Source organism: Lissotriton helveticus, chromosome 2_2 (genome assembly GCF_964261635.1).
Source record: "Lissotriton helveticus chromosome 2_2, aLisHel1.1, whole genome shotgun sequence".
Lineage (NCBI taxonomy): Eukaryota > Metazoa > Chordata > Amphibia > Caudata > Salamandridae > Lissotriton > Lissotriton helveticus.
In genome coordinates this window covers 390,376,820-390,396,893 of record NC_136060.1, presented here as the reverse complement: position 1 = coordinate 390,396,893, position 20,074 = coordinate 390,376,820, and the positions used below count along the sequence as shown (strand labels likewise).

Here is a 20,074-nt window from a genome sequence, read left to right as displayed (position 1 = left end):
GTTACGGTTCATGTTTCTTCAAGTTCTAGTTCAACAAGGTCAGCCCAAGACCCATGTATACATCATATGCCGGGCGCACAGCTGCTCTCTCCAAATGCATCAAAAAAGTATATTACCCAAACATGACACAAGTAAACGTGACAATGTGGAACATACGCGGTATGCACATGCCCACACGTAGATACTGTATATATTCGTACCTACAAAGGCATATGGCAAGCATAGCATTACTTCAGGAGACCCACATGTCACAGATTGAGCTAGAGTGCCTGCGTAGAAGGTGGAGGTGTCAGGTGTTCGGCACCAACTTTTCGGCACATGCAGAAGGCTCACTGGTGTGGGTCAGGGCGGGAGTCCCTTATATCTGCGACGAGGCCATAAATGACGCAGAGGGCAGATATACCGTTGTGAAGGGAAGTTTAAACTGCCAAATCATACTGCTAGGCTTTATCTATGTCCCCAATACAGACCAAGCCTCCTTCCTTGAGCGCATATCCGGGGTACTGGCCCGATCGAATGGAATCCCCTGGTTGTTGGGTGGCGATTTTAACTTGGTGCTTAATGTCGAAGTGGACAGGTCATTCCCACCACTAAACAGAACACCTTCCATGTCTAATACAAAGGCCTAGCATTGGCTTACACACTGGGCTCTACTGGATATATGGTGCTTCCTTAATCCTGCTGCCCCAGTTTATTCTCACTATTCCACAGTACACGGGCTACACTTACGACTGGACAGACTGGTGGGGTCACAGGCATTACTCCCTTTGGTCCATAGCATTGACCACATAGAGCGGACCCACTCCGATCATAACTCCCTGTTCCTGCAGCTCAAATGGGAGATTCAACGCCCTCCGGTCCCTACACGGCAACTCCAAACCAGCACACCAGAGGACTTGGCGTTCCGTGCATCCCTGGGAACGGCAATTTTCACGTATTTTTAACTAAATGACGGTACAGCCAGTGATGCGCTTATCAAATTGGAAGCGTTCAAAGTATCGATCAGAGGCCATTATCTGGGAACCACATGGAATATTCGCAAACAGTTATCTGATTCCCTCACAAAAATAGAAACACAGCTGTTACAATACGAACGAGAGGGCGAAGGGGCGTGGAGAGATGCGCGACGCCTCGAGGTGCTACACTCTGACCATGCAGAGCAGTGAGAGCGTCTTTGCTGCCATAATTATACTGCACATACAGCTCATACACACACTACTGCTGACAGAGCCGGCAGATTGTTAGCCTGGCTGATAAGACAGGAGTACACTCACGCCCCAATTGGGATACTGTGGTAAATGACGGGGCAGATGTTATGCACACAACGCGACATTCATGAAGCCCTGACACACCACTATGCCAGTCTATACCGGTCCCGAAGACAAGACACTGAGCAACACCTAGAGGGGTTCCTAGGCACTTTACAGTTACCCACGGAATAGAGAGGGAACATAAAGAGGCACTCAACACACAGGTTGTGTTAGACCTGACACCTTTGGCGTGGTTTTTCCCCCATCTTTTTGCCTCTGACTCATGTATTTTTGATGCTGTGCTGGATTTCGTTTTTGCTGGTTTAAATGTTTTGGACACTCTGCCACTGCTGATCAGTGCCAGAGTGTAAGTGCTCCCTCTGTAAATTGCCATATTGATTAAATATACCTGATTGGCATATTTGCATCACCATGAAGTCCCTAGTAAAGTGCACTATGTGTGCCAGGGCTGGTGATGACAGATGCTACCAGTGGGCCTGCAGCGCAGATTGCGCCACCCCCATGAGTAGCCCTAAAAAGGTGACTCAGGCTTGCCAGCGCAGGGCCTGTGTGCAGTCAGTGGACTGCCCTGTCCCCCCAGCCAGTGTCTCCACTGGCTGGGCCTAACCCTTCCCTGTCTGTGCACATCAGTCACCCCGATGGAAGGCTCAAGGTACCCCCCTGGGCAGGGTGCAGTGTATGGATAAGGTAGAGCATGTACTAGTGCAGGTCACATGCTCTGGTAGTGGGCAGCAGCCATTTTGTGCGCTCACTGCTGTAAGGCTATCTTGCTCCATAGAATAACATGGGGGAGGCTGGTCCCAATGGATCCCAGCCTATCTTCTCATAGGAACAAGATGGGACATAAGTGAAAGATATCCCTGAACTCAGAATTTAATAACACATCTTTTAGTGAAGGTTGTTTTTAGATCCTGTGTTTGAGAATAGTACTTTTAGAAAGTGGCTGTTCTCTTGTCTAAACCTTTCTGTGTGCCTGGGCCTGTTTGTGGATTGACTGTCTGGTCTGGGTGTGACAGGGGCTGCAGAGCCCCCGGAGGAAGGGGGTCAGAGTCAGCCCGTGGATGAAAGGCCACATCTGCTGCCAGGGAGGCGGGAGGAGAAAGCGCCTGATAGTGCCGGGCTGTGCCTGCCATGACCACCATGCTGACTCCCCTTCCTGCCGGCCAAACTGTCACCTCTGACCCTGAAGCTTACAGGAGAAGGAAACCAGAAACACCCAGCGCTCCAGCAACCCCCAGAACTGGTTTAGACCGGGTTCAGGGCCCACTTGCAAAAAGACTTCAAAGGACTTCAAAGACTTTCAGGGGTATAAAGGAAGGACCCCTGACTACAGAAGATTAGATTCTAAGATTCTACAATCAAGAAGGAACCTCCGCTGGAAGAAGGACTGCTGGAGAACAAGAGGAAGATTGCCTTGCTGTGTGCTTTAAGGGCTGACCTGTTCTGCTGTTGCAACTGAAAGCTGAGGAGGAGAAAGGGACTTTGCTGTGTGCTGTGACCCTGCCTACTTGAAACTGCCAAGACTTTGCTGTGTGCTGTGTCTGCAAACTTGAATCTCCAAGGGCCTGAGAAGAGCTGGCCTCCTGTTCCGGGAACCCAGGGTTAAAAGGTTCCTAAAGAGACTCTTAGACGCTGTGAGATCGTCTTCATTGCCAGCCTGCGCTCTGCAAATCATCCGCCAGCCGTGGGAGAGAACCGGTGTGTTTATCGACACACATCCGACGCTGGCCGTGGGACTGCTTTGCTTCCCCCGTGAGCTGCTGGTGGCGTAGACTGACAACATTGAGGGCGGCCTCTATTCATCGTGTGCCTGTGGTGGGGACTGCTGTGCCCCGATTCGCCAGATCCGCGCATCACCGCCGCGACCCGGGACCCAGAACCGCTAAAGAAATACACCGCCAGCGGCCCGGGACCCGTGAGCAACCTCGGAGCGACCGTGCTGTGATTGGCTCGCTCAGGGAGGCTCGCCTGAGAAGGCCGCGCTGCCATTGGAGGACTGCCCGGGATTTCACGAAGGAGCCGCGCTCCTATTGGCTGAGGGCCGAGGAGGTGTGTGACGTCACGGAGGGCTCGGCAGAAGAGCCGCGACGGGATTGGCTGCCTTGGCTGAGGCGGCTGGAAGAGCCGAGGAATTGCCGCGATCACCGCCGGGACCGGGGAAGACTGACCCGACCCCGCCGAGGGAATCTGAAGCGTCCCTCACCCCTGGCCAGCCGTCCCCCACAAGGTGAGCAGCCCTGCCTCCCCCGCCGCTCGTTGGAATGTCGAGAGCGGGCGGGAGAGGACAGGGGACCGGCCGGGGCGGGGACGCGTGCGATCTGCACGCCCCGGGGCGCCTGAGGCACAATAAGGAGCGAGGCTGCACCTGGGGAAAGAAAGAGTCCCCGGGCCTCGCGGAGAAGCGCATTTGCAGCGCTTGAAGCCCACAAGCAAGATTGCACGTGGGCAGTATTTTTAATGCTCGCTTTGAGGGGACATTTTTAAGAACAGTCAGTATTATTTGTTTTTAGTACTGACCCCCAAGGGACTTGAGACAATTGATATAAGAGCTTCCTACCACATTAACGGCAACCATTAAGATTAAGTGCTACATTATTGACAAAGTGATTATCGTGCAACTGCTTTATTTACCTTGCTGAAACTAGATAAAGATATATATTTTTATAAAATATACTTACCTGTGTGGTCTCAGTTTGTGGTGGATTGGGGATTATTGTGGTGTTAAGTGCAAATATTATCCACATTGCCTTTGGTTAGCCTAGACTGCTCGTGCCAAGCGACCTAGAGGGTGAGCAGGGGTTATCTCAGAGGGTTATTCCTTCACCCTGACTAGAAGCAAGGGTCCCTACTTGGTCTAAGGTACTTACCTCTGCCAACTGGAGACCCCCAGATCTAACAGGTTGCATTTGAAGAGATTGGAGAGGCTATACAATCTCTTGCTTCTGGGAAGTCACAGGGCCCAGATGGGCTACCAGCAGAGTACTATAAGGCATATCGGGGCTCCCTTGTGCAGCATCTCCACAATGTATACACCACTGGATTAGAGGCTCAACAACTCCCATCCTCTATGCGCGAAGCACACCTGATATCACTGTTGAAACCTAATAAAGATCCAACGGAACTGGTCTCCTATAGACCCTTAGGCTTGCTCAAAACCGATTACAAGATACTTGCGAAGGTGTTGGCAGATAGACTGACGTAGGTCGTCCCGACACTGGTTCACACAGACCAGAACGGCTTTGTACCTTCCCGTAGCACCTCCCTCAATTTACGGCATTTCTTCAGGGTATCCACATACGCAGTGAGAGAATGGCCTTGGGCGGGATGCCTTGTATTGGACCGGGAGAAGGTCTTTGATTCCCTAGAGTGGAGCTATCAGTTACATTACTAGAGAAATTTGAACTGGGCCCAGTTTTCATCCAATTGACGCGTCTGCTCTAAACCAAAAACTAGAGTCAGACTCAAAGTGGGGCCCTACATCTCAGATTCCCTTCCAGTACAGAGGGGTACACGGTAGGGGTGCCCTTTATCCCCGCTCTTGTTTGCGGTCGCAATGGAGCCATTAGAAGAAGCGCAGCGTACCCAGCTGGGAGACGGGGTGCCCCTGGGAGATGCCACACATCAAGTGTCGCTATATGATGATGATTGCCTTATCCAGGGCTAGAAAAATCCCAAAAATGGTACTAGTCCTGCAGGATTAGTACCTTAAAAAATTTCCTCAACCTAAATGCAACCTACTTGACCTCCGTCTCTGAAAGCGGAGCAAATGTGACAAGATAACAAGATTTAAAGGCATCTTTATTGCTCATTAACTTTGTGAGCAATAAAAATGCCTTTAAATTTTGTTATGTTGTCACATTTGTTCCATTTTCACAGAGGACAAAAGTTGGTTTATTTTCCTACTCGCCAGAAAGGGCGAGTAGGACCTAAAAACAGCTCAACCTTGTTAAATTTAGCTCGACTATGCGAGCGGTCGAGTGGAATTTTCGAGCCCTGCCTTATCTATGTTAGAGACATCAACCGAGCCCCTGCCCGGTGGGTGCAACTACTGGAGGAGTTTGCTGCGTTCTCTGGATTAACTATAAATGTAGACAAGTCCTGTATTTACTCATTTAAAGAGGGACTCCAAAACCCCGACCTCGATAGGAGTGCTAAAAAGGTACGGTGGGCAGCAGATATGTTCCGCTACCTGGGCATCCAAATCTACCACCAATCAGACGACCTCGTTGATGGAAACCTGGGCTGGGCGGTGACATCCCTCAAGTCGCAGATGCGATTTTAGAGTACGCTATCATTGGCTGTAACGGGCAGGGGTGCTCTTACTAAAATGGTGGTACTCCTGAGACTCTTATACTATTTTGCGAATCTGCCAGTCTATATCACAGCCTCTTTCTTCACGTCTATTGAAAAGAAGATCCGTGATTTTATCTGGGGAAACGCCCGGCATAGGATGGCACAGAAGAAGCTGAACTTACCACCTTTTCCCGTTCTCCTGGATCTACTCAACAGTTCAATCTCATCAGGGGTGGTTCCCCCTGCATGGAAACAAGCAATGGTGAAAGCACTATTAAAAAAGCCAAATCTCAATCCGGCCGATTCCAACAATTATCGCCCAATCTCCCTGCTACCATGGGCAAGTAAAATCTTGGAGAAGCATGTCAACCTCCATTTTACCAACTATCTTGAGAAGAACCTCCCACTGGACGCCTCCCAAACAGGGTTCCGCCCCAGACACGGCACTGAGACGGCACTATTAGCCGTCACAGAAGAAGCTAGGAAGATCTTGGATCGAGGAGGGACAGTGGCAGTGGTCCTACTCGATCTAAGTGCGGCATTCGATACGGTGTGCCACAAAACTCTACTAGCTCGGCTATCCGATGTCGGTATATCTGGAACCGCCCTAGAATGGCTGGGTTCGTTCCTCAGTAACAGAACCTTCCAGGTCTTCGATGGCGACTCTTACTCCAAAAACCAACCCCTAGACTGTGGTGTGCCTCAGGGCTCCTCATTAAGCCCCACGTTATTTAACGTATATATGAGGCCACTGGCAGGTGTCGTCCAAAAATACGGAATTAAAATCATATCGTACGCGGACGACACCCAGCTGGTGGTCTCCCTAACCCAGAAAGGCAGCATGCTGCCCCTTCAACCCAATCTGGCAGCATGCATGGAGGAAGTCAAAAGATGGATGACATCGTCATCCTTAAAACTCAACGGTGATAAAACCGAGATTATGATCCTCGGCCCCTCCCCTCCCTCCACCAACCAACAGCTATGGCCCTCTAACCTGGGACCAATGCCAACTCCTAAGGAAAACATAAAGAGCCTAGGAGTGTGGCTAGATAACAAACTCACACTAAACACCCAAGCAACCAAAACAGCTGCAACCTGCTTCGGGATCATTCGAATGTTGAAGATAATTCTGCCACTACTACCCCTCGAAGCTAGACAAGTGGTCATCCAGGGCTTGGTACAATCTAGGCTGGACTTCAACAATGCCTTATACTTAGGAGCCCCAGAGTATGTGTTGGAAAAACTGCAAAGAACACAGAACTGTGCCGCCCGCACTCTCCTACAGATCCCTCGCAGAGAGTCAGTCAAGGCAGGGATTAGATCCCTTCATTGGCTCCCAGTTAGAGAGAATAAAATTCAAGGCACTCTGCATATCACATCAAGCATTTTACAGAGCAAACCCGGAAATGAACCACTCACTTCTCTCTCCCTATTTCCCCGGAAAAACCTTGCGCTCCACAAACGCACTCCTCGCCATAGTGCCAAGAATCAAAAAAGCCAGAGCAGGAGGCAGGTCCTTTTCGCTGAATGCCTCCAGGCTCTGGAACTCTCTCCCCTTCTCACTTAGATCCACTCCCTCCCTTCTACACTTCCGCAAAAAACTCAAAACTTTTCTATTCAGAAACTAATGTTTCTTGCTCCTCCCCCTCTCTGAATCTGTGTCTCTTTTCCACTACCAGCGCTTGGACGCCCTCGGGCAACAGCCGCGCTCTACAAAACCCCTTCACTTCACTTCACTTCACCAGGGAGGGCTGGCAGCTCCTTGTCTTGAACATTACTACCTCGCCTCCCAGCTTTAATGGGTGGCACATTGGCTATCAAATCGACATTGTGCAGACACTGCAACTACGTGACCGCCCTACCCCCTGCAACACATAGTCAGCTTTTTCCACCCGGGTGCGTGCTCAAGACCACCGGAATCCTTGCTTGCTGCTTGCTGTGGCCTATAGATGCTTCTGTAGAAGACTGTATATCACCGGTAAGGTGACCCCCCAATGCGCGAGCGATACCCTTAGAAGGAACCCCTGATGGACACACAGTAATCTCTACGCAGACACTTAGGAGGTGGCATGAGAACGACATCCAGACACTCATAGACCTATATCGTGAGAGGGTTCTTATACCATACACATCCTTAGCAGAGGTAGAAGGGCTCCCGCCTGGACACTTTCTAGTCCACCGTACACTGGTTGCTTCGCTCACGGCCAAATAGGGAGACATAACTGCGGAGCCACAAACACATCTCACCATGCAATACTTGTGAGAAGTTTGCCTGACATATGATGTCCACTATTCTAGAGGGCACCTTGCACCAGTCCGAACGACCCTTATTGATTGTAGGTTTAGACAACCTTTATAGAAAGCTGTCCTAGTGGTAGCTGTGGAGAGCAGCCTTCAGGCTAAGTCTTGCAGGAATGTAAAGCAGCCTGTTTTACCAGTCTATAATCCCTTGAATGATCAAATGAAAGTACGCCACACAAGGTATATATCAAATATATAGGTATTTATTCTAAACACAATCCCTCTAGTCTCTTTATGATGCAAGAAGCAAAAGTACAATACAAGGACTTTCAATAGCACACAGTAAACAGCAGAGTAAACGTTATGCCCAAGGAGCCACACAAACCATATACTAAAATAGTGGTATAAGAACCACATGAGGGATAGAAGTGAGGCCTAGGGCCTGTAGAACCGCTGGAGCAACCAGGAACCATCCAATGTAGGGACGCAGGCGGCCCGCAGGGGACGCGTGCAGTGTCTAAACACAGGCGTAGATCACCTATTGACTTCAATGGAGGAAAAGCAAGTTACAATTTTAAAGATTAAGGACACTTTGGGGTGAACTACGATGGAACCCTTTTAGACTTAGACACTTTGAGAGTGAAGACCCATGGGAGCACCGCAGTACTCGTGTTACCTCACCCAGGGAAGCCGGTGCATAGGTGTCTTTTGGTGTCGGGTTTCACCGTTGATTTCAATGGCGATCTGCGAAGAAGTGCTGCAGGCAACCAGAGGAAAAGTGTCCGGGTGGATCCAAGGGTGGATCGGAGATCTGAAGAACCTGAAATCAGAGGGGACAGAGTCTGGGTCACTAGCCAGTGACCAGGATGGCGACAGGAAGATGCCAGCCGATGTCGGGTGCTTTCAAGTGAAGTAGGTGAAGCTTGAGCCTTCAGCCGCGAGGACCAGGAGGCGTCGACGACAACCAGGAGCTGGATTCGAGCTGTGCCACAAAGGATGTCGAGTGCTGTGCGTCGGTATCCGGATTGGACCCAACAAGCCTTGGCAACAGCAACCCACGTAAGAAGACAAGATTGGCTTCGGTGCAGTCCAGCAAGGTCTGAGGAACTCACCCTTGGGAGGGGAGTCAGGGCACATCTGGAGCAACCAGAAAAGCCCAAGAAATAAATGATTGTTCTTCGTGGGGACCCACTAGCCAATGGACTAGAGATCGCAAAGGAGCCTCAAGCTGCAGTGAAGAAAGGGGACTCACAGGACACTCGTGGTGTGCTGGTCTCTCAGCTTCGGGGTCAAAAGGTGCTCGGGGCAAGGGCAACAAATAGCCCAATGCACAGCTTCGGGAAACTTCGGGAAGTAGGTGCAGTTGCAAAATTGCAGGATGTCCAGGAGTTCCGGTCCCACGTCTCTCGTGATGGCTGCGGGTCTCAGCTTTGCGGGGATCTTGTGTTGGCCTCAAAGATGTCTGGAAGTCCATGTCCTGTGTCACAGATTCTTCGGGATCCAGCGGGAGCCTCGAAAATGCAGACCGGCAAGATGCTCTTAGGTGCCTGTTTGAACAGGGGGGGTCACTCCTTGACCCCAAGGGAGATTTCTTCCATCTTCCTTTCGATATGGAATGTCGAAGGTCCAAGATTTCATCTTCAGAGTTTCGTCCAGGGTAATCTAAAGTCCTAGGGACTGGGGTCCTATACTTATACTAAGTTTAGGGGATGGACTAACTCTAAGGTCCCACCTATGGGAGGACCTGGGGAGGGGGTGGTTACACCCATTCCCCTTTGTACAGTTTCACACCAGAGCTGGGGCAGAGTGCCCCGGCAACCGGTTTGAACTGGGAAATGCATGGAGCACCTTGTGTGGCCCAGGCAGTGTCTGAAAAGCATTCACTGAATGCAACCCACCCTGCCCCAGTACACTAAAGCCTGTCTGGGGAGGTGCAGATATTATACATTGGTGCAACTACTTCCGACACCCGCTGCTATGTCTAATATTAGGAAATGTCCAAAAAAGTGGAAGATACACTCTAATCAGAGTCAATTGAACGGAGAATATTTTTTCAAAAGTTCTTCTCTTTATTCGTGTAGATTTATTTAATAAAACAGGCACAGCCAACGTGTTTTCGTTCCCCTTGTGCCACGGGAACTTCGTCAGGGCTGTAACAATCATAGTATATACAACATAAACATACACGTATCAGACATATACATACATAATACAACCTAAACACAAATAAAACATAGTAACAAACCCCAACAGTACATAGATAAAAACCCAAAGAGAAACGCATACAAAATACATTTAAATCACACATAAGTTATCAATTCAAGAGGATGTAATCTAAAATTACTACAGATCTCATTAAAATCATGTTTCTTGTTTTCACTACCATACATAAAGTTAGACATTTGGAAATATAATATTCCACAAACAATATCAACTATAAATAGACCTAGTGGGAGAAGGGGAAAGGGAGAAAATACATTAAGGATTATGAACAGAAGTAGATAAGGTATACAAAAATAGAAGACAAATGAAAGTAAATCAAATTGAGGCAAGGAAATCCTAATAGTGCAGAAAAAACGCAAGAAAAAAGAAAAAAGAAGAAAAAGAGAGACAGGGAATAAGTAACTCAACAATATGAGAAGACATCTCACCTTACACAAAGTAACACAGGACACATATGACCTGTGATAAGCTCACGAATGTCCTCACTTTGTGATTTCACCAAGTTAGAGTTATCCTACCTTTTCCCACGTCTGTTTTTGTCCCTTTTGTGTTTTTCTGTGCCGGTTTTCGATCTTTTCTGATTGATCGCCTAGGATAACTCTAACTTGGTGAAATCACAAAGGGAGGACATTCGTGGGCTTATCACAGGTCATATGTGTCCTGTGGTACTTTGGCCCCGCTAGGTCAGGATCTTAACACTTGCTATGGCTAATTATGCTCTCAGTACTTGGCGGTTTCACCCCTTTTCACCCGCTTCAGTTTGTCTTCCCCGACGCTTGCTCCCAGCGCAGCTTGCGATAGCTCTCGGCTCTTAGCGGTTCCTCCCGCCTTAGCCGGTTGTCCCGATCCTGCAGCCTCCAGAGCCTTTTCCGCGTCCAGCATCCAGCATCCAGCTACGAACACATACCACAACTCCGCCTCCGCTCTGCTCGATCACAGCTCTCCGCTCCATACCGCGGTCACTTGGCTGCTCGTTCTCAGCTTCTTGCACCCTGCATACACCGCCGTTGATGGCGGCGGCTCAGCCCAGATCAAATCGGGTCAGTCTGACCCCCGCACCTCCTCCAGCCACCTCCTACCGCAAAGATTCACCACGTCTACCTTCAAGTAAGTTTTCCCGGGGGCGCTTAAGCTTCGTGCGCCATACTCCGCATCGAGTGGGAGAGAGGGATACTGCTGCAACTCCGTGGTGGCTTCAGTCCGCCATCTTACTCCACCCTCATTCTCATCATGCTTCTAAATAAAATGGTTCTCATGCTATCCTACCAAGTGACACTGTGTAACTACTTTGAAGGTAGCACCAAACAATTCCTCCCTTGCTCTCCTGCACTGCCCAACTTGATGCATGGGATCTAAAGACATAACTTTGCATTTGAATTAATTAAGCCTAAGCTACAATATCTGCTCTAACTATTCTACATTGAATCTTATTTTCACTTTCACTGGAGTGTTAACCATATGATACATATCTAATATCATTTGTAATAATATTATTATACACTGTTATTTTGCTTGTATAGCATACAGTGAGATCTGACGGGACTCCAAGGTCTTATTACAAGTTGGGAGTAATAGAGTGAGGTCTTCTTCACGCATGGGAAATACCATTACCCTGTGGTGAGATATTTACCATTTGTGGTAAAATACCTCCTATTCCGTGTTTTTCTTTACCTGCAAAGGAAGCATAACAGGCAGAATCAGGATTTAACACACCGAAAACTGCATGTTTTGCCTTTTTTATGGGTCTTTTCCTCTGACAAATTTCAGCATGTTTGACCTCTCCAAATGTATCAGTGGAAGGCTGCAAGGGTATGTCAACTAATTTCAAATCTACCGCAACACCTGTAATAAGGGCCTAGGTACTGATAATATGTGTTAATTAGCACTTAATCAAAAGGAAGCGATGCACCTTAGCTGAAATGTTAAGCCTGCTTCACACTTTAGCTGGCAATCAGTGACGCACTGATATTTGGGCCCCTCCTGACATATTCAACACAATTCAAACTTCAAGGTTGTGTAGAACTTGCAGAAGTTAAAGGGCATGGGACCCTGGGCCACAGTATTAGAAAGCTGTCAAGGTCAATTTGAAACTAATGGTAGCTCAGGCAATTAGTCCAAATTGCTCTTCTGAGAGTAGGAGACTAACCTTTCTCAGACGTCTGAGATAACAGTTCGATTAATTGACTGCTTGCTTGATCTGTGACTCTAATCCTGGCATTAAGGATGTTATGCGAAATAGTCAACAACCTTGTCAGCATCTGATGGTCGAACACTAAAAACACACAAGGGTTTGCATCAATAAGCTCATTTGACACCTGTGCATACCTTGGCTGAAACGGATCATGCCTATCCTTGTTATCATTCAGACAGCATATGCCAGCAAGCACACTTACCTGTATTTCATGACATTTTGCATAGTTATAAAACAGAGACACAACAGCTCACTTGCAGCCTGATTCATCAAGCTGATTTGCGCTCGCAAAGGGCCAGATTCTGAGAATCTGGCCCTTTGCGAGTGCGATTTTTGCATTTGGTATTCATCATCCCAAATGCAAAAATCGCTATTTAAGAATTCGCATATTTGCGAGGAATTGGATTTAAGGAATCTCTAATAGAGATTCCTTAAATGCAATTCATCAACCAAATAGAAATAGCGAAATCGCTATATTTGGTCTCAATTTACCACCAGGTCTGACTTGGTGGTAAATTGCGTAAATAGTGTAAAAAGCACTTTAGTGCATTTTTTTCTTTTGCATGTTACACACACACATGTCCTTTGGACATGTGTGTGCGCAACACCTGTTCAAATGTGCATTTTAGGGGTGCTACAGGGTGTCCTTTGGACACCCCTGGCACCCTTAAAATCGCTATCTGATTTGCGAGTAGCAAATTACTACTCGCAAATAAGGGATACTCCCCATTCATTCCTATGGGCCTTTTGGCCCATAGGAATGAATGGGGAGTTATTCCTTTTTTTGCGAGTAGCAAATTGCTACTCGCAAATAGAGAACATGTAGGAATCGCTATTTATTTAGCAATTCCTACATGTATACCGTTTTGCGTGTCCTCAATAGCGAGTCGCTATGATTCGCTATTAGGGCCACGCAAAACGGCCCCTTGATGAATCAGGCTGTAGGTGGCTTCCATAAATGTTAAACAATAAAGAGGACAATCACGAGCCCTATGAAGCTTTACAAGCCTATGGGCAAACTAAGTGAATATGTGTCATCAGCCACTCCCTTCTGAGAGTACTAGCTAGAAAAGAAGACAGTGGCACCCTTGGACTCTCAATATTCTGAACACTTACAGCTACTAACTAAATTCATTGATCTAGGTTACTGAAAGCTGCAGAGAAATAATAATTATGAGGGACCCAGTCTATGATCTTTTTCAGAAATTCTCAAGCATCTTAAAGGGGTGGTTCCTGAGTCTCTTCTGGGGTGCATACCAGTTAACCAGTGTTGCAGAATCATCTGCTCCTCAATAAAGTCCTGTAAGTGAAGATATGCTGTCTTGTCCAAGGTTTTGATTGATAATTATTGCAAACTGCAGGATCCCATTGGCCCTATCTAAGTAAACAGTGATACACTCTTCTCTTAAGGCAACAGGGACCCACAAAGTATCAAAAGAGATATCATCATGCTCACGGTGAATATGCCAACTATACATTTCTGCTGCTTTACACTTTAGTTATAAATGCACGGAACACCAATGATCCGAAAGCCAATCTCTATGACCCCACTGCCATTACATTATATCCCTCACTAGGCGCCAGATGTAGGAAGGGTATTACCGATCGGTAACGGCCGAAATTAACGAATTTCGGCCGTTACCGACCGGTAATAGGCTTTTCTGATGTAGGGGCCGAAATTAACGATTCGATAATTTACCGAATCGGTAATTTAAGGAATCGGTAAATTGCCGATTTCTTAAATACCGATTCGGTAAATTACCGAATTCCTAATGTAGGGAGCACTTAAATGAGTGCTTATCCCATGTTAGGATTAGTTATTTACCACCAACTACAAGTTGGTGGTAAATAACGAAAACATCCCAAAAAGCAATTTTATGCAAATTGCTTCAGTGCCATGTTGCAGACATACATGCCCTTAGGGCATGTATGTCTGCCACATGTGCACCCATACACAATTGAGGGGTCTAACAGGGTGTCAAAGTGACACCCTGCCATCCTTCAATGTTTTCCCCCTTTTACCGAATCGATATTTACCGATTCGGTAATTGCCATTCATTCCTATGGGCCTCCAGGCCCATAGAAATGAATGGCACTTACCAAATCATTCGCCTCCAGGCCCATAGGAATGAATGGCAATTACCGAATCGGTAAATACCGAATCGGTAAATACAGATTCGGTAAATACCGAATCTTAACGATTCGATACTTTTTACCGCATTATTTGCTACAAAGCATTTACCGATTCGAAAATACCAAATCTGTAAAATTCGGTATTTTCGAATCGGTAAATGCTATTTACCTACATCTGGCGCTTGAAGGTTACAAGGGGGCATACTGTGTAGTTTTCAAAAGGCTGCTATTTCAACTTAGTGGGTAAGGCATGCATCCGGATCGTACATATACAAATGACCAACAGAAGTTTCACTTTCAAAACCATGATCTCCTCACCTTGCATCATCTAACGTTTCCTGCTCAAGCCAGATGAATAAATCAACATATAGGGACAGCTGAAAAAATGCTCAGGTCAAACCTTTCCAATACATCAATCCCTTAACAAGACCAGGCAGATAACAGGCCTATTTAACTATCTGTTCCGTTTTCATGGTCTTTGAACAGTGTACACTACCAACTCACACTCCCCTACAAACACTCACATTATTAACGTTCCACAAGGGAATTCCGACAAATACACAGAAACCAATCTGTGCCAGAGTAACCTAAATATCAGAAGTGAAAGCAATGGAACTGGGAACTTCAAACTATTGAACCTGTTCTCAGCATACAGTAAATCACCTCATGCTACTATCCACTATGTAAACCTCCACCCGCCATGACTGGATGACACAAAGAACCTTTCAACTCAAAGGCCTTCTATGTACGATTCAAAGTGTCCCACGCCTCCGTTCTCTCCTTGTCACACTTCAAAACCCAATTCTATCCACCCACTTCTGCACGACACCCAATCAGGGTTCCGTCCTCAATACAGCACTGAGTCTGCACTATTGCTTGCTTCAGAATCATTAAGACTCATTGCTGATGCGGGTAAGACGATCGCTCTGGTCATGCTGGATCTGAGCATCGCCTTTGACACCGTACCACGCGGCTATCTTCTTGAGCGGCTCTGATGATACGGTGTCAGGGACATAGCTCTAAGATTGCTGGCCAGCTTCCTACAGGGCTGCACCTTCCAGGTGACCCAAAGCTGTGTGCATCTGAGGTCTTCTCACTGCAGAGGGGGTGCCGCAAGGTTCAGCCCTCAGCCCAACCTTGTTCAATTTATAATGCACCCCATTGCTGACGTGATTGAGTGCTATGGCGTCAAAATCGTGTCATACGCCGATGACACACAGCTAATCATCACCTTGACGCAAGATAAAGGCAGGTCTGCGGACAGTTTTATATCATGTCTGATAGGGTTAGCAGAATGGATGGCCTGCAGCTGCCTTAGCCTGAATACTGAATAAAACATATCTCGGGGCCCCCTCAAGGCAGTGAACGAATGTTCCAAAGAGTACAAAATGCTGCAGCTAGGCTGCTACTGAACATTCCCAGATACTCTTCGATAGGCTCAGCCCTTGCCAAACTCCATTGGCTTCCAAATAGAAAAAGGATATCCTTCAAAGCCTTATGCTTTTGTCACAAAATCTTGAACCTGAAAGGACCCCGATATCTTCATCCGCTAATTAAGCCATATCATCCTAGCAGATCTCTCCAGTCTTCAAGAGCAGCACTCACCGTGATCCCTAGTGTACAAAGAGCGTGAATGGGATGTTGCTCGTTCGCTTCCTGGAAGCTAAACTGGGGAACACCCTCCAGCCAATCATAGACAGGAGCACTCAGAAGTGGTCTTTCGGAAGAAACTTAAGATCTGTGTTTTTTAGACAATCTTAAATTCGACTTAGCTTTGTGTTATCAACCATTTCGGGGCGAGAATCCTAGCCCGGGGACACTCTGTACGGAGTAATCAGGCGCTTTCCAAACTCGCTAACATAACATAACATAATACTCCAAGTAAACTTCTTTGCTCTAACATACCATAGTTACACCAGACCTAAATACTTATATGGTGTACCTTTCTATTAGCCCAAGGGACTGGGGAGGTAGCAAGTGAACCAACAAAAAAAGCAAATGCTTGCGGGCACTTACATGTATATAGATGGGCACATCTGCAGCTAATCTTCAAGATACAGAAGTAGTAAGAGGTTCTGAAAAATCAGGAAAACAACAAACAGTGTAATGTTATCACTATTTATTACAAAAATATAGAAATAGTTATATAGCTAGCAAAAAATAGACCCCATCCTCAACAAACATTATGGCCATTTAAACTATAAACATGAACAAAATACAACAAATCATTAGGGAAAATACAAAGGATTATCACAGTACAATTCACTATGTAAAACTCTCCCATGACTGAATTGCCTCCTTCCGCCCTGACACATTGAACCTTTCAAATCAAAAGCCTTTGAGGGGCATTGCAGAGTGACCGTGGCTCCATTCTCTACCTTTCCCTCTTCTAAACCCAATTGTACCCACCCACTCCCGGTAAACCTATCTGACCTCATTTGCCACTTATCAAAGGCATTCTGTTCCACACAGTGCTAGCAACTCTTATGCAAGTGTTGGAAAAAATTACTAGACTCCCCTCCTTAGAAGTGCCCTACAAAGGAACAGCCCACAATCAACATATACTTCTGTACCGCTCAAAGGATGTGTAAATGATCAAGTAACTGAGTCTTATAATTTCATTTTGTTCACTTTAGAAACTCATGACTAGCAATAATATATAAAAACACTATCAAAAGTCCCATTCTTGGCAAAAGATTTGGTAAAGTAATTTTCGTCTTTATAAAAATTAAGCATATTTTTAAGGTAGTTTAACGTGATGTATAATAATAAGGGCAGGTATGCAATCCAGATTAATTATCAGTAGCTGGGATTAAATCAAGAACTTTCGGGTGAGACGATGTTTCCCTCCCGGAATGCCAAGAACGTCTTTGATAGAGTGGATTTGGGATTTCTTTTTGGAGCTGATGAAGCCCAATGATTTCAACACACCTTATGCAGTGATTGACCAAAATATTGGATAAAAAATATCGTGTAAGGGGGCGTGGTCAGCAAGATGGAGAGCTCGGTGGCCCGAGTAAAATCCTGCAACTATCTTGCCATCTTTTTAGCAATAAGTAGCCAGTTTCTGTTCATCGCACACAGGGCAGTTGCCAGCAGCGGAAGAGACCCTGGTTTGGCCTTGTTCGAGTCTCATAGAAGTCTTGGAGGCGCCTTTGTGAGTGCAGTGACCCGGCCCTTTGGTGAAGATGGCAGCTGCCAGGAGCTGAGGTTGCTTGCCATTCAGGAATGGACGCGGCCCTATGGCCGCAACAACTGGACAACCCACGGGCCTGGTCCTGCCTAGCTCCTCCGCCCCCTCAAACCCCCAAATCCTGCAGTACGGAACATACCGGGGGTGAGTTGTTACCCCAGCGGGCCTGGGCCAGGTGACTGGAGTGCTGGAAATATTTGGCGGCCGCCCTAGCGGAGTGCAACAGAGCAGGGTTGCTGTATTGCAACTGACTCGAGGGCTGGAGCCGGAATCCTGACGGACCAGGTACCCGTTGACTGGCGTACTTGTGACACTCGGAGGACGGCCATGCAGCGAGAGGCGATGTGAGGTGACAGTGCTGCCACTGTCGTGAGAGACAGTGAATCTCTATGCAGCGGCACATGGAGAAAGACAAGGAGAGGTCCTTTCCCCACAGGTTAAGGGCTGCAGAAAGTGGCTGTGGGCCATGCATGGACCCAGAGGCAGGTGAGAGGCGGCCAGCCTGGGTCCTGATTGCCTGCCCCTACACTGATTCCAGGGTCTGCGTAGGGTGGAGGAGGTGACTAATAGCCTGATTGTTTAGCAGGCCCTAAGCCCGGGCTGGGAGTGCTGCAGCGGCACCTGGCAGGGGCCCTGTGGGAGGTACTGAATCAAGGGACAGCATAGCCTCACAAAAGTGTGAAGACAGACGAGCCCCCCTTCCATGGGTACAGAGCATTCCTGATTTCTGCTGCCTTGGGTTTCGTCAGCGATGGTGAGCGACTTTTGCAGCTGATAATTGGCGGCAGGGGAGCTTGATTGGCCTGGAACTAAGACTTCCTGCCTGCGACCTAACGTTGGCCCCGTTCTCCTTACGCTCCTGCCGCCTTTTCATCCATTGTTGTGCAGCGGCCGGACTGTGGTTGCCTTCATCTGTGAGAGACCTGGTGGATTTTTTTGTCCTGCCACTGTGGGTGAGGGCCCCCTCTTGATCCTGGCTGTCTCTACCAGAGTGGAGATTGTGCATTGATACTGCATCCGGAGTTGGTGCTGGTGCCTGGACGATGGTTAAAGACAAAGACCCCGGGCACCCTAGGCAGGGGAAAATGGACCGTTATACCAAGGCGATTGCCTTGTCTACAGCGCCGGGGCGAAGATACGTATAGGACCAGATAACGTGGAGCTGCTTCTGGCAATCCAGTCCCCCTGGGAAGCATTGGAGGGGAGGATAGGAGAGGTGAGATTCGAGGTCTCTCTCCTACGGCAAACCTGCGCTAAGTGTCTTGACGGGTCCCAGCAGCTGAAAACAGTATCTCCAAGGTGGGTGATGCTGTTCAGGTGCTTTAAAAGGATGTGGCAGGAGTCCACACTACAGCCAAAGATGTGATTGGAGGATGGAGGATGTCGAGAATCACATACGATGAAATAACGTACGCTTCGTGGGCTACCCTGAATGCGTTGAGGGTTTCAACATAGGCATCTTCTTGGACCAGTGGCTGAGGGCTACCCTCCCACCTGAGCAGTTTTCCTCCTGTTTCGTAATAGAATGGGCCCACGGGCATTGGGTGGGAAGCCTCCTCCTGGGCCTCCTGAGGCCCACGATAGCGGGATTTTTTAATTTCCCCGACCGGGACATAATACTGCGGGAAGTGCGATGCCTATGCGAGATACCTCATGAGATCTCCACAATCTGGGGTTTTCTGGACTGCACCCAAAAAGATCAGAGATAGCGCTGTACCTTTGACTCTGTTAAAGGGAAGCTGCAGGCCTTATAACTTCAATATATGTTGCTATTTCCGGTGAGGCTCAAGGTCCTCTACCAGGGGAAGTCGCTCTTCTTTCATTCACCGGAGGAGGCCTGGGCCTGGGTAGAGGAGTGACCACGACTGTCGAGACATGAGGGGCAGCAGCCTGGCCTGAGCTACGTCCAGGAGGAGGGTGCGAGGCCCGAAGACAAAGAGTCGGTGAGGAGGAGACAAGACTGGGCCACGGCAAGGGGCCGTTGGGGGAATCCTCTGCCTGATTCACAGTGCGACCAAGGACTGGGGGTTCTCCTCTGATACTGATGGGGAGTTGTGCTTGGAATCCAAAAAGACTAAACTAGGTAGGCCCCCAGAGGGGGTCATCTCAGGACATTGGCGGGAGAGCTGCACTTGGACGCAGACAGCTCACATCCACTTGCCTTGGCAATTGCTAACCTGGAACAGGAACATAGGAGACCTGCATCCCCTGAGCAGGACACTGCTTCAGATGGAGAGGCAACATGAAGCTGAGATGGCACATCTAGCTGGAACTGAAGAGGTTTGGAGGGAGCTATTTTTGATTTTCCTCCCTTAGGTCTCCCTGTGACCCCTGTAAACACACTTGCTTATTTTCTGAAGTGTTGTCATATATTGGGGCTTGTGAGTTGGGGAAAGGTGGTGGGCTACAGACCTCTCATACTCTCCTTGCACATAGTTATCTTAGGTAATGTGGTTTTGTGCTGGGGAAGGCAGAGAGGGGTGGGGTGGTGCGGGGCTGTTGAGCTTTCCTTCATTCTTGTTGTTTGCG

The 20,074-nt window shown here is 47.9% G+C and overlaps 1 long non-coding RNA gene across 3 annotated transcripts in view; it reads right to left on the bottom strand.

The window, feature by feature from the left end:
• LOC144821495 (uncharacterized) overlaps positions 1-20,074 on the bottom strand; it is a 786,063-nt gene that overhangs the window by 635,618 nt on the left and 130,371 nt on the right. For all 3 annotated transcript variants that reach the window (XR_013608371.1, XR_013608369.1, XR_013608370.1), the window contains exon 2: positions 16,369-16,427. This is a non-coding gene — a long non-coding RNA (uncharacterized LOC144821495). The remainder of the gene's footprint in view (positions 1-16,368; positions 16,428-20,074) is intronic.